This window comes from Poecilia latipinna, unplaced genomic scaffold (assembly GCF_001443285.1).
Source record: "Poecilia latipinna isolate Pla-1442-1.1 unplaced genomic scaffold, P_latipinna-1.0 Scaffold1493, whole genome shotgun sequence".
NCBI classification, from domain to species: domain Eukaryota; kingdom Metazoa; phylum Chordata; class Actinopteri; order Cyprinodontiformes; family Poeciliidae; genus Poecilia; species Poecilia latipinna.
This window is the reverse complement of record NW_015114109.1, coordinates 98,626-111,400: the sequence shown is the minus strand read 5'-3', so window position 1 is coordinate 111,400 and position 12,775 is coordinate 98,626.

Genomic DNA, 12,775 nt, shown 5'->3' with positions numbered 1-12,775 from the left:
CACAGCAAACACTGATCCATTAAAATGAGATCAGTGGTGCATTATGTGTACCTGTGATAAATGACACACACGATTCATCAGACCAAACCATCTTGTTCCACTGACCGGTCTCAGCAAACTCTGATTCAAACTCTATACTCTGATAATTATTTTTTTTAGAACTAGCACTAATTTATTCAGCAGTTTGGCTCAGGTGAGCTCACCTGTTGACTCAGACCTCACAATCCGCCCATCACTTCTGCTGTTTGTTCCACCTTTGACCTCTTCTGATGGATCCTGACAGCAGCAGATCAGGAACACAGTGCAAAAGCTGTACATTTCTAGATACTCTGACCCAGTTGTCTGGTCATTTCAATCTGGTTCTTGTCAAACTTGTTCAAATTCTTATGCTTTACCCTTTTTTTGAGACATCAGCTTTACAAAGAGTTCACTTGCTGCCTAATATATCTCACTTTCTGAAAGGTGCCACAGTCCATGTCATTTATCTTACCTGTCAACAGTCTTCATCCTAGACTTGCAGTATTTTCTTCATACCTGGATCTATGCTTATTTTTGTGCAAATTGTGCATGTTTCAGCAGAATTTCAGGCCTTCCTGATCCATCGTGATTGCTTGCTCAGTTCAAGTATCAGCTTGTTCTGTGTAATAAATAACAGAGAACCCATTTGGGGTCCAGTGGCGCTCAGGTTGGTGATGGGCGAACGAGGCTGCAGTCACAGCGGCGCTGCGGCCGCCGTCTCTGAACATGCACTGCGGAGCCACAGCTGGATTTGTTGACTGCTCAGTCTTGTCATGTTGAGATTAAAGCAGTCAGTACTTTGCCTTTAGCAGCCAGACAATTATCGTGATCATACAGACACTTTAGAGTATCCCCTCAATGACTTATTACTGAGAACAAAGCAGCGTGTTTTGATTTTTGTTGGCAGCTTGAAGTAGCCAAGAGAGGGACAGATTTGAAAGGTGTTTATTCTTCACATGGATTATCTGCTAATCTACAAATACCAGAGAGCTTCTTGTTGCCATGAGCATCTGAATCTCTGAAGGTGAAGCACTAGTTGAAGCTAATGAAGGAGAGTTTTTATTGAATGCTTTTGTCATGGAGTTTTTTCTTTCTTACTGATGTGGCAGAGTAAGAGACAAAACTACAGGGAACGGGTTCCAGAGAAATTAGATACGCCTCTTTGTGCTGCTCTAGTTGATGGAAAATGCTTGACAAAGTTACAACGTCCAAGACCATTCATGCAATAAGGATGAAGAAGAGGATGTTGTTCTTATTTTGTCACGTCACAACGGGAAAACAGTTAAAAGTGAATGAAAACGATCACATTTTCTTAGTTTAAATCTGAAAAATGTCTTGCACGTTTCTGTTTAGAGCACATTTGTTACAAACCTTTTGGGGTCTGCCTCTGCCAGGTTTGAACATCTGAGGACAAAAAATTTTACCTTCAACACAATATATCTAAACCTCAGTCACACTGGATAGAGAACAACTTAATCCACAGAAACATTTTTGTTCAAGGTAAAAAGAAGCAAAATGTTCAAAAATATTTACAATCTCTCACAAAATGCTTTGAGTCTGAGCATACGATGCTAAAGTTGTAGGATTATAAAATTACAACCAAACTGGGGGCATTTTCTTCATCAGGAAGACGTTCCAGCCAATGCATCTGCAGGATTTCTGAATGTTTGTTGTGCAAACGTCTGCAATGTGCTCTGAGTCTTTGTGAGTATGAAGAAACATGCAGGCGTGAAAGCCAAGAGGGAAGGAGGGGATGCATATTCATCAGGCCTAGCAGAGAAAACGGTGGAACGGCACAGACTCAGTGCTTGCTGAGCTGCTGCAGAGAGAGTTGAGAGCTAAAGGAAGAAAACCACCTTATAGACGCCCCAGTCACAGAAAGAAAGGAAGCAAAGTCATGTTCTGTTTTCACATGCGCTTGAGGTGGAGTTCAATCACCCTGCTCATTGTTAATGAGATGAAAATCAGAAAAATATGCCCAGCTGAGCAGGAAGGGGCAGCTAGCGTCCTGAATACTGCAAATCTTCCCTCCCAGCACTTGATTGAATTTATAACCATCACGGCTCCCAACAAACTTTTTCAGTATTTACATCCCTGCTGATATTAGCACAATATTTTAATTTCTTGTAAAAAACATGTTGCTGTTTTCTTTGTAGAAATATCTACGTCTTAGAATCTCAGTCACACGTTTCTTTGATCCGATTATGCTACTTTTAAGAACTGTACAATATTGTTTTTCTTATGATGTAAGAAAAAAAAGGGAAAAATATTTTCACACTTGATTTAGTCCTTCATCACTGTTTTATCTTGCTGCTGACATATTGTTATTTTACATCTATAGGTAATTTAAAGCAGGCTAACAATAAGTATTTGGGAAAGCCAATATGATAGAAGCGTCCTGTATTTAATAACTTCCCCTGGTTGCCAGTCCAGTCCAGAGGTACGTAGTAAACTCACTCATGAACCAGCTGATGCATTAACCTATTAACCTGTCTTCCTCCAGATGTCAGTCATAAAGGCGGGTGTCTTCTTTATTAGAATAAGTTCCTGCTTTTAAACACTAGATGGCGTCCCTGGATAGTGAGCAGAACCAGAGCAGAAATCTGCCAGGAAAGCTCCTGCTGGATTTCTTATTTCCTTTTCTTTTCTTTCTTCTTTTTTAAAGTGTGACTTAAAGCTAGGCTGCACAGTGGCACAGTCGGTAGAGCTGTTGCTTTGCAGGAAGAAGGTTCTGGGTTTGATTCCTGGCCCTGGTCTTTCTGCATGGAGTTTGGATGTTCTCCCTGTGCATGCATGGGTCCAAAAACATGACTGGTCAATTGGTTTCTCCAAATTGCCCCTAGGTGTGTGTGCGTGGTTGTGTGTCTCTGTGTTGCCCTGTGACAGACTGGCAACCCGTCCAGGGTGACCCCACCTCTCACCTGGAACGTTAGCTGGAGAGGCACCATCACCCCTCCCCACTAAGAAAATGGATGGATGGACTTAAAGCTACTCACCTTGTACATCAAATCGCTTTACATCACTGTTGGTTCACATGTTGAACAGCAGTAGTTTTTTGTCATGGCTTGCCCCACCTCACAGAGGAAAACCGAGGAGTTCTGTAAATAGTCCCACATGTCAGAGCTCACTCCTGCACATTTGACCATATTTCTAAAGCCTTTTCAAAGTCAAGTGTTCATTTGCAGCCTGAGACTCCCACAGCTCATCTGGTAGAAACAAAGAAAAGTGGTGACAGGCTGATTTTCCAAGAGCAGACTCTGAACTCAACCTAAAGGGAATGCAGAGTTTTAAATTGGATTTTGTTCTCAGACAGCTGTTAGACTTTGGAAAGTCCCACTTTCTGAACTGACTGTAAATTAAGACCATAATATTTGATAAAACTCCCTCTGCTTTGGAAAGCATTAGGACTACACCATGTGATGTTGCAGAATACTGCAAATGAACAGATGTATCATAGCAACTGAATGACTACCAAGCATTAACAGCTGGATATACATGAACAGTCACTTTCCAAGTTCATTAGCATATAGGAAAAATGGAAAGCGGAAAATTAAAATAAAATACTGCTTAAAACACGAGAGAAAGGAAAATAATACCAAAAAGGACGACGAGAACCATGAGAAAAACACAATGAGATTTTTCAAACAATTTAGAAGACATTCTTTTCAACGTTCTTCAATGCTTTTGATGGAAAAAGTTTGATTAATTATGACTCACTCCTGCAGGGGGACAGTATCATGTTGGAGAGAGCAAAAATGCCTGATACACGGTTGTCACATTTACTATTTCTGAATATTTCTCTTATGCCTCATTGGATACAGATGGCTTCTGCAGTGGGAGAAAGATTGACTCTTATTATTATAACCTAAAATTAATACGTGAACATTGATTCAGAAACGTCACTGTAAAGGATGCCCCTCTGTGGATAAATTTGAATTGTGCCATTTGAAATGATCTTTGTGAGATTATGAAGTTTTGGATTTCCTTCCTCAGCAGTAGCTCGGATACATCTGTTCATCTCTGGCCAACATTTTCACTGGACAATTTATTTGTGCCCAAACTTCAGCTGCAGGTTAATGTGAGGAGACGTTGCTTCAGTATTTTCTTTCTTCTTACTGCCATCGATCAGTCGTTCCTGTATGAAACAATGATAATGCCGTTCTCATCCTTCTGAGTTGGCATGAGGTTCGCAGGATTTCAAGCGTTTCCTCTAGTTATTATGGTGGTCATTATGATCAAACATTTACATTTTGGCTTCATCAGATCACAGGATTTGCCTTCAAAATGTAATGTTTGTAACTCTGTGTGATTTTATCGATGGTAATTTCGCTTTTTGAGTTTTGGCTCCTTCTCTCTTTCAGCTCCTGTATGATGCTGAAGTCTAACATGACAATGTCTTTCCACCTTCTTCTGTTTTTTGCTTTTACACTTATTTCACATGACAACACATTTGGGACACAGAATCCATCTTCTTCCAAAGTTATTTGATGGAAACAGATTTCCATTGTGTTTGTACATGCGTATAATTGTTTGAAGAGATTAATGTTGCGGCTTCAGAGATAGAAATAATCCTTGTGCCAAAGCTCCATCCAAACATGTCCACAGTTCTTGTTCCTTACAGAAGTGGATGGATGTTTTCTGCTCTTTTTACTGTGGTTTTCTCGAGATAACAAGTTCATTCCCCAGTAGTCTCCTCAAGCTAATTTCCCACTTTCCACATATACTTTTTCCAAATGGTTTTGTTGAAATAACAATTGAATCCTGAAAAACGAAGCTTTGTCTTTTCGAGTTCACAAAATTATTGGTGTGTGTGTGTCCCACAACGGCACCCACACACACACACACACACACACACACACACACACACACACACACACACACACCAATCATCTTGAGAAAACCATCAGGAAATTAAATGTCTTTTTTGAGAAAACGAGAAATAAACTAGTTATCCTGGGAAAATCGTCTGGAGAAAGTTACATGTAGAGAAGGTCTGCTGTTGGCTTCCATACTTTTCTCTTTTGTCTGATTCATTTTAAATGTCTCATGTCACACAAACAAGAAGTGACCTTGAGGCGCCCTAAAATATATCCACATTTGTTCCTCCATTTAAGTAAAATGTTGCACCTTTAGACCTTGAAGCTTCCTGGGCAGATCATGTAACTTTGAAGGTCTTCTGGACGCGTCTCACTGGTTGGACCCGGCAGACCAGAACTAATGTCAGATAGCAGAAGTCAATGGACAGAAGGAGACTAATATAACAATTACTCCAAATTTAAGAAAACATTGACAAAAATGTCTTCAGTGCAGAGAATAAGCCAGCAGAGGTGGACGGTTATCAGCAGCCATGTGGGGTTTAACAAGCCATAACAACAGACTTGCTCAGCATAATCTGCTGCTTTTACTCCTCTCCCTCCCTCAACACACTCAGCTCTGCTTCCTGTCTCCTGGTCCTTTGCCACCCGCCACCCAGCTTTCCCGTTCTCTCTCTTCCCTGAAGTTGGGAGGATCAGTGGGGAGGCATGGACAGAAACATGCCTCACCTCTCCTCACCCGGCTGGGTGTCGTTATGTAACCCGGTGGAGTGACGGCCTCTTCGGCTAATCTGCCAGATTGATGGGTTAAAACCGTCACGTGATTCTTTGCACTCTTCCTGTTGTACAATGTTGCATCACCATCAGCAGAAGATATAAATAACACACAAAAAAAGGCTGGTGGGGAAGGAAGGAGAGCAAACACATGAAACAACACAGATTAGATGCTGATTGCTCTCACCAAACCCAGAACACGACTTAGAGACAAGGAGCTCAGTAATAATCACACTAGCTTGACTCATAGTCTTTGTCATCATTTTACAATTTTTGCCAGTGATTTGATGCATGGAGTAATTCAGCAGCGCAGCATGGTTGTCACGGGAAAACAAGTTAAAGGGAATATTCGGCATGTCACTCACTGAAACGTCAAGTTGTTCTTTCAGAAGCAGGAACCTGCCTTCAGATTGTCACACAACAGACACCAGGTGTGTTGACAGAAAGGCAGAGGGAGGTGAAGAACGGGGCTGAGTGAGGAGAAACGGGTTAGCAGACTTGTTCATTACTCTCTGCTGTAGAGGAAGGATTCTTAGGAGCTGCTGAGAGTTATTAACGGGCTGGAATGCATCTCCTGCCTGGGGTGACACACTGGGGCCCAACACGGCTTTCCTGATCAAATAAACCAAAAAAATACTAAATAAAAATCCTGTTTGGATGTTTGAAACAATTTACAACCTCGACTGACAAACTGTGACAAATCAACAGGCTTCACAGTTGATTCATCACCAAATAACACCGAATCATTGTTCCTACCGTGTGCAGGATAGTGGAGTCGACACCCTGCTTTAATCAAACTGTTGTCATTTCCTCAGTAAATGTTATGATGGTGTTAAACTGGTGATGCATTCAGATCCTGCAGCAGGTTTGGATACACACACACACACACAAGAAAAACTGCTTTCTAGAAATTAAATGATGATATCTCATAAGCAGCTTTGCCACCTCTTTCTTTCCTCTCTTTCTCTTTGATCTTCCAAACCTTCCTCCCTCGTCTTCCTTCATCCACTGAGCCTCAAATTCCAATCCTGCCTTCACCTCCTGCACACACACACACACACACACACCCACACCCACACACACACACACACACACACCCACACCCACACACACACACACACACACCGCCACCCGCCCCGTCCTCTCTGCTCTCCCACCCTGCGAGTCTCGAGCATGTTATTTAAGTCAAGGACAGGATTAGCATGACGATCACAGCCCTCTGTCACAAGTCTTGTCTGCCAAGATCGGAGCCGGAGGAGCAGGCTGGGTTATTGATGGGAGACAGAACTACTTAACACATGAGGAGAGGGAGGAGTGTGAGGGAGCCAGAGGCATATGGAGTCAGGATGACATGGGATGTGGGAGATCAGAGATGGGAACAACAATCCCAGCCTTCATCAAGTGAAGGGTTTTTGTAAGGAAGATTCAACACCGTTTGTCGTCTTTACGGGGCTAAATAAACGTCACATTTAACCGTTTTATAAACACCAACGCTGCACCTCTCAGAAGCATTCACACCCTTTTCACATTTTGTCATGTTTCAACCACAAACTTCTATGTATTTTCTGGAATCCTGAGATATAGATCAACGTAAAGTAGAACATAATTATGAAGTGGAAGAGATAAGATGTTCACCAAGTTTTCTATAAAATCTGGACGGTTTGGAGTCAGTTATTGAACGAGCTCTCAGTGGATGAGTATGTCTGCAGATCTACAGACCAGAACCTTTGTTTGCAACAAGAAGCCCAGCAGGCCTGGATGGAGAACTCCTCTGGACGCCTGTGTTCTTACCACAGATTCTCGTTTGAAATTAGACCTGGACTTTGACTTGGCCATCTCACTGTATGTTTGAAGCTGTGTTCCAGCTAGAAGGTGAATTCCTGCCCTCTGAGCAGTTTATTCAAATCAACTCTTTTACTGACCTGGTTGGAGGAAATCCTCTCCACAGCATGATGCAGCCGCTGCCATGTTTTACTGGCATTGGTGCACAGTCATTCCTGAGTATTTTAGTTCTCCAGTTCCTGGTTCGACACACCAGCAGGCCTTTGCAGAACGTTGTGGTATTGAAGACGTAGTTGGGTCATCTGAATCAGTTGTTGGAGCTGAAACTCGTCTAAAACCAGCAGGAAGTGAACAGCCTTAGAGGAGCGGCGTCATTAGTTTGGTTTTGATTCCTTCCAGATGTTTTGTGTCCCCTACATGGTTTGTTGCCTTCTTAAGGCTTCCTTGTAGCAGTGACTCTCCTGTTGCCACTACTCCATAAAAGGCCAGATTTTGTGGACTACACCATAAATTGTCGCCGTGTTAACAGGTTGTCCCTGCTGAGCTGTGGATCTCTACAGAACTTGTAAACACGGGCCTCTCGGCTGATTCTCTGATGGATTCTCTCTCTGCCCAGACAGTCAGGGCGGGTCAGCAGGCAGGAAACTTTTCAGGTCGAAGAGCCGTTTCTGTCCGTCTGGAGCCATAAACCCTCTTGACTGCTGGAAACCAAGAAGTTGAAACATATAATAGATACAAAAGGGTTTTGATGTGAAATTAAAGAACTCAGGATGAATATTTTTAGGCTTTATAATACTGAAAACATCACATTTTTTATTAAGAAACAAATAAATGAACACTTTGTCCTGCAGAATGGAGACATTCAGTTCTCTCCATAATGAAGGGACACTTAAAAATGGGTAGTTAACTATTTTCTGGGTGACAGTAAAAGGAAATTAAGACTGGATTTTATTTAGGGAAATTAGAATAATCACATGTGCAAACAAAACTTCTGAATTTTCTTTATAAAATGTTTAACAACCATATATCATTTCCTTTCTTCTTCACAATAATGCACGGCTTTCTGTAGGCTTATGTAGAGGTTTTGGGCTGTAACGTGTTTGTGTTATTAAAAATCTGGCTGGTTGTTTCTGAAAGATGCCAGAATGTTGCAAAACCTGGGGGCATGAAAGAGCAGCCGTCCCAGCAGATGGCGAAACAACATTTTTCTTTAAGCTGCTGTTGTTTTTGTGGATAAACCAACTTATAAATTCCCATCACATCACTTCAGTAAAGTTTTTAGTTTTCTTAAGATAACAGTTGGTGAACTTACCTTCTAAAAAAAAAAAAACCCTTTTGGTGCTTTTGTTTACTCAGCATCTACTCAGTAGACAAGCAGCGAGGGCTGCGGTCTAAAACTTCACACAGCTTTCGATCAGATGGATAATCTGATGATGGGGAGGCACTGGGCATAAAAAATAAGAATCCAGCAGCATATTAAACTGGGGCGTTTCATAGCCTGTCAAATCTGGGTGTGATTAGTGAGACACAGAAGACGCCCCCCGTCTCATCGCCGTTGGGATGTGAGCACACGAGGAAAAGCACAGACAAGGTCTGTGGATGCACAACATGCTAACATGCACTCACCAAGAAGCCACTACCCAAGGCTGCAATCGTCTGGATCCCTCCACTGTGAGACATCTTACTTTCCACTGTGCTGCTTACAGACAGAAACGGAGCACAGGGAGCTGAAAGGGAGCAACAGGCCTTTGCTTTTGTTACTTTTAAACACACATACATACATCCACGCTGAGCCAAAGACGCTTTCATCTGTTGCATGGTGAAAAAATACATTTATTGGGTATCTGTGTCAGTGTAGAAAAAAGTGAAAACTGGCTTCAGGTTTTTTGTCACAGTACCACAGGTGAGTTTTCCAGCAGCTGTCTGGTGGGCTGTTAGTGAGCCAGCGTGACGCTCGGTCAGGGCAGTACATCTGCTAACGATGACTTCAGAGGAGGCGGCCTACGGCAGCCTGTGATAAACACATCGTCTCAAAAAAGCTCGGGCTGCTCCGAAAACACACCACCAGCAAATACACACGATGTACTTGGAAGCTGACCAGCACAGCGCTCTCTCAATTTTCATTTTGCAGCAGAGGTTTGACTTTAGTTACAATTACAAATCTCCAGTGTCTAGAAGCCTGTTTTTAAAATGTATTTAACACGTTTCTGTGGTTGTACAGGTGACTCTTAATGAATGAGAATATCATTAAAATGTTAATTTATTCATTCCACACTGAGTGATATTGCTCAAGTGTTTATTTCTATTAATTTTGATGGTTAAAGCTTAGCACTAATGAAAACCAAAAAAATGTGTTTCTTACAAAATAGGAAAGTCACTAAATAGGAAAATGGGATTTTTAACACAGAAATAACAGCCTTCTGAAAAACAATCCAGATAAAGGACAATATCTGCTCTTCCTAATAGTTTGGGGCTCATTTTGCAGGAGTTACTGTGTCAGTGCAGTGTGGCGGAGGTAATAAATACGCAGCTCTGCAGAGGAGTTCAGGAAGCCCAGGTTGCTTCGGAAGCAGCCTTCAGCTCATCTGCATTTTGGGCTGCAGCGTCTCTGATCTTCCTCTTGCCAATCCACCATAAATCCTCTACGGGGTTCAGTTCAGGCCGCTGTGCAGGCCAATCGAGCACAGTGATACTACGGCCATTAAAGCAAGCACTGGTACTGTTGGAGGTGTGGGCAAGTGCCAAGTCCTGCTGGAAAATGACATCAGCATCTCGATAAGGCTCGTCTGCAGAGCTCTAATATTTCCTGCTAGATCGCCACCTGCAAGCGGCACGGCGCCCCAAAGCCAAAGAAACCTCACACTGCACCCCTCCACTCGTCCTCCAGACTCTAAAAGCTGGATTTCCAATTGCAATGGAAAATTTACAAGAATTTTGACTCATTAAGCACCAGTTAAGTTCTTTTTCTCCTAAGCTCAGATAAGACATTTCTTATCTCTGGTTTGATTTTGCTGTTGCGGTGGCTCTAGAAGCAGCATCTCAGGTCCAGTTGTGAATCTCAACCTAATTCTTGATTGTGCTCTGGTCGATAATCCTCTCAAGGCAGTGGTTATCTTTCTATTTTTCTATCACACTTTTTCCTTCCACTCAATTTTCCCATTCTTTTAGTGCCTGAACCACTTTTTAGAAATTGCTTGATGAATTCCCAGTCAGCAGCTTTAAAATTGTCCGATTGCATGAAGGCCCTCATTAAAAATCCCTTTTTATTGGTCTGACTTGATGTAAGTTTCAGGTTTTCATTGACATTAATCAATAACCATAAAATTAGAAGAAGTAAACTGAAATAATAAATTAACTTTTCAATTGCATTCTGATTTATAGTGTAAAGGGAGAGGTGTTGTGCATGTCTGTTTCTGATATGAAAGTCTCACAACACGTAGCTGGTCTGCATACTTTATGAACAGATAAAGGCCATCTGAAAACAAACAGGACATATTCAAACTCAGATACTGAGCATTAACATTGAGAGGTCATTATTTTTTCCCCAACTTTCTTTACATATAGACTTTATTCTTAAACATCTTTAATCTCATATAAAATAATTCATCAGAAACCAATTCTATATGTACAAGGACACAGGAGCACACAGAGGGATTCAGACACAGTGTGCATGCTGATGTGGTTTGCTGCTTAGAGACATTTTTATTTTTAGTCTTTTGCCTCAATGTGTCACTAGTTTTGTCTGAGGCGTCATCATTCATATGACAAACAGCTGCTGCTGAATCAATGCTGAGACACGTCTGCCTTCTCTTTAGAGCAGCGATTCTTCAAAGAGAATGTGACCTTCTTGGTAACAACAGAACGATCCACACTTCAGCCTTGGTCCGCCCTGACTAAAGTTACTATGTGTAAGATGTTGGGCTTGTTTTACTCATCGCGATTAGAAGATATGTAGTTTAGGTCAGAAGTTTACGTGTGGTAATTGTGAGGCATAAATGTCATATTAAAATAGGTTTTATAATGATTTATTTGAACTGTTCCTTTTTACATCGTAGGACAAACAAGAACAGGCGCACAGGTTGGATTTAATTGTGTTTTTTCTCTCCACACATGGTCAAATTTAAACATAAAAGCTCAAATATATACATGCAACCCCACTAATATTTGGCTAAATTCTTTTGTCCAATCATGAAACACGTTTTGGAGCCATTTGCAATCTTTTGGTGGGATATTCAGTCTTCTTGGCAGAATTGGTGAGGCTCATTTTAAAGGTTTGATTTCCTGGAACTGACCCGGCTTTCAATCAAACCGCATAGGGCTGAAGATCACGGTTTTTAGAGGCAGTTCTAGTAAATTAATGCTAATCTGTTTTATCGTTTCCAAAGTGTTTATAGCCTCTTTAAATTCTCTGAACTGTCACAAATCAAGTGGATGGCATCTTACACGAGCGACGTTTAGAAAATTCAAGTCGTCGTTGCAGAACCAAAAAGGCATTAAGTGGAGCTCTGCAGGGTTAAAATAGATTATTACACAATACTTTGTTTTTTTCTTTTGTAAGATACAATGAAGCTTAATCCTGCTTTTGATTTGTTAAAGGAGCTGCTGAGTATTTTGGATCTTTGTCCTGCTGGAACATTCACTGTATTCAAATTTCAAGTGATGATTGTTGCTGTGTTCTTAGGTTCAAAAGCTTCACATTGACTCCACCAAGCAGCTCTTGACTTGGTGGGTTATTGACTCAGTCATGTCTCATCTGACCGTTGGGACGAGTTTGGCTGCTCTGTTACTGTGCTTCTTTTGGGGGGGACTCAACAAACCAGCAGGACAGAGAACCCAGGCATTAATAGAAACAAACTGGGACACCTAAATGTGCCCAAGTATGCCATCCAACCAAACCAACAAGATTTAAGTCTGCCAAAGATGGAACGCTGCTGGAACCCCAGTGGAGACGCCAACAGTGAAGCCAAAATGAACAGACAAGGTGAAGCTTTTAAACCTGGAAGACGGTAACAACTCTGATACGATGGTACCATCAGGGTTTGATTGAGTCAAGAACTTCCTCCAAAGGTTCCAACTCTTGTCGGATGGACAACCAGACAGTTGAGACTTTAACAAATTATGGAGCTAAACAGCATAAAAATTTGCCAAACACATCTAAACTGGATCGAAAACCAATAAATAATGATAATTTCAAGCTTCTGCAATAATTCTGACCTAAACCCAATGAAATTTTAGTGACTATTAATAATGTGGCAGGTAATTTTTAATGAATTTCTTCTGATAGGAAGATCCATTGTACAGTCAGCTTTATGCTAGGAGTGATTATCAAACCTAAGGGATCTTCAACCAAATATTAGTGGGCCAGTATATTTATATTTGAGCTGATA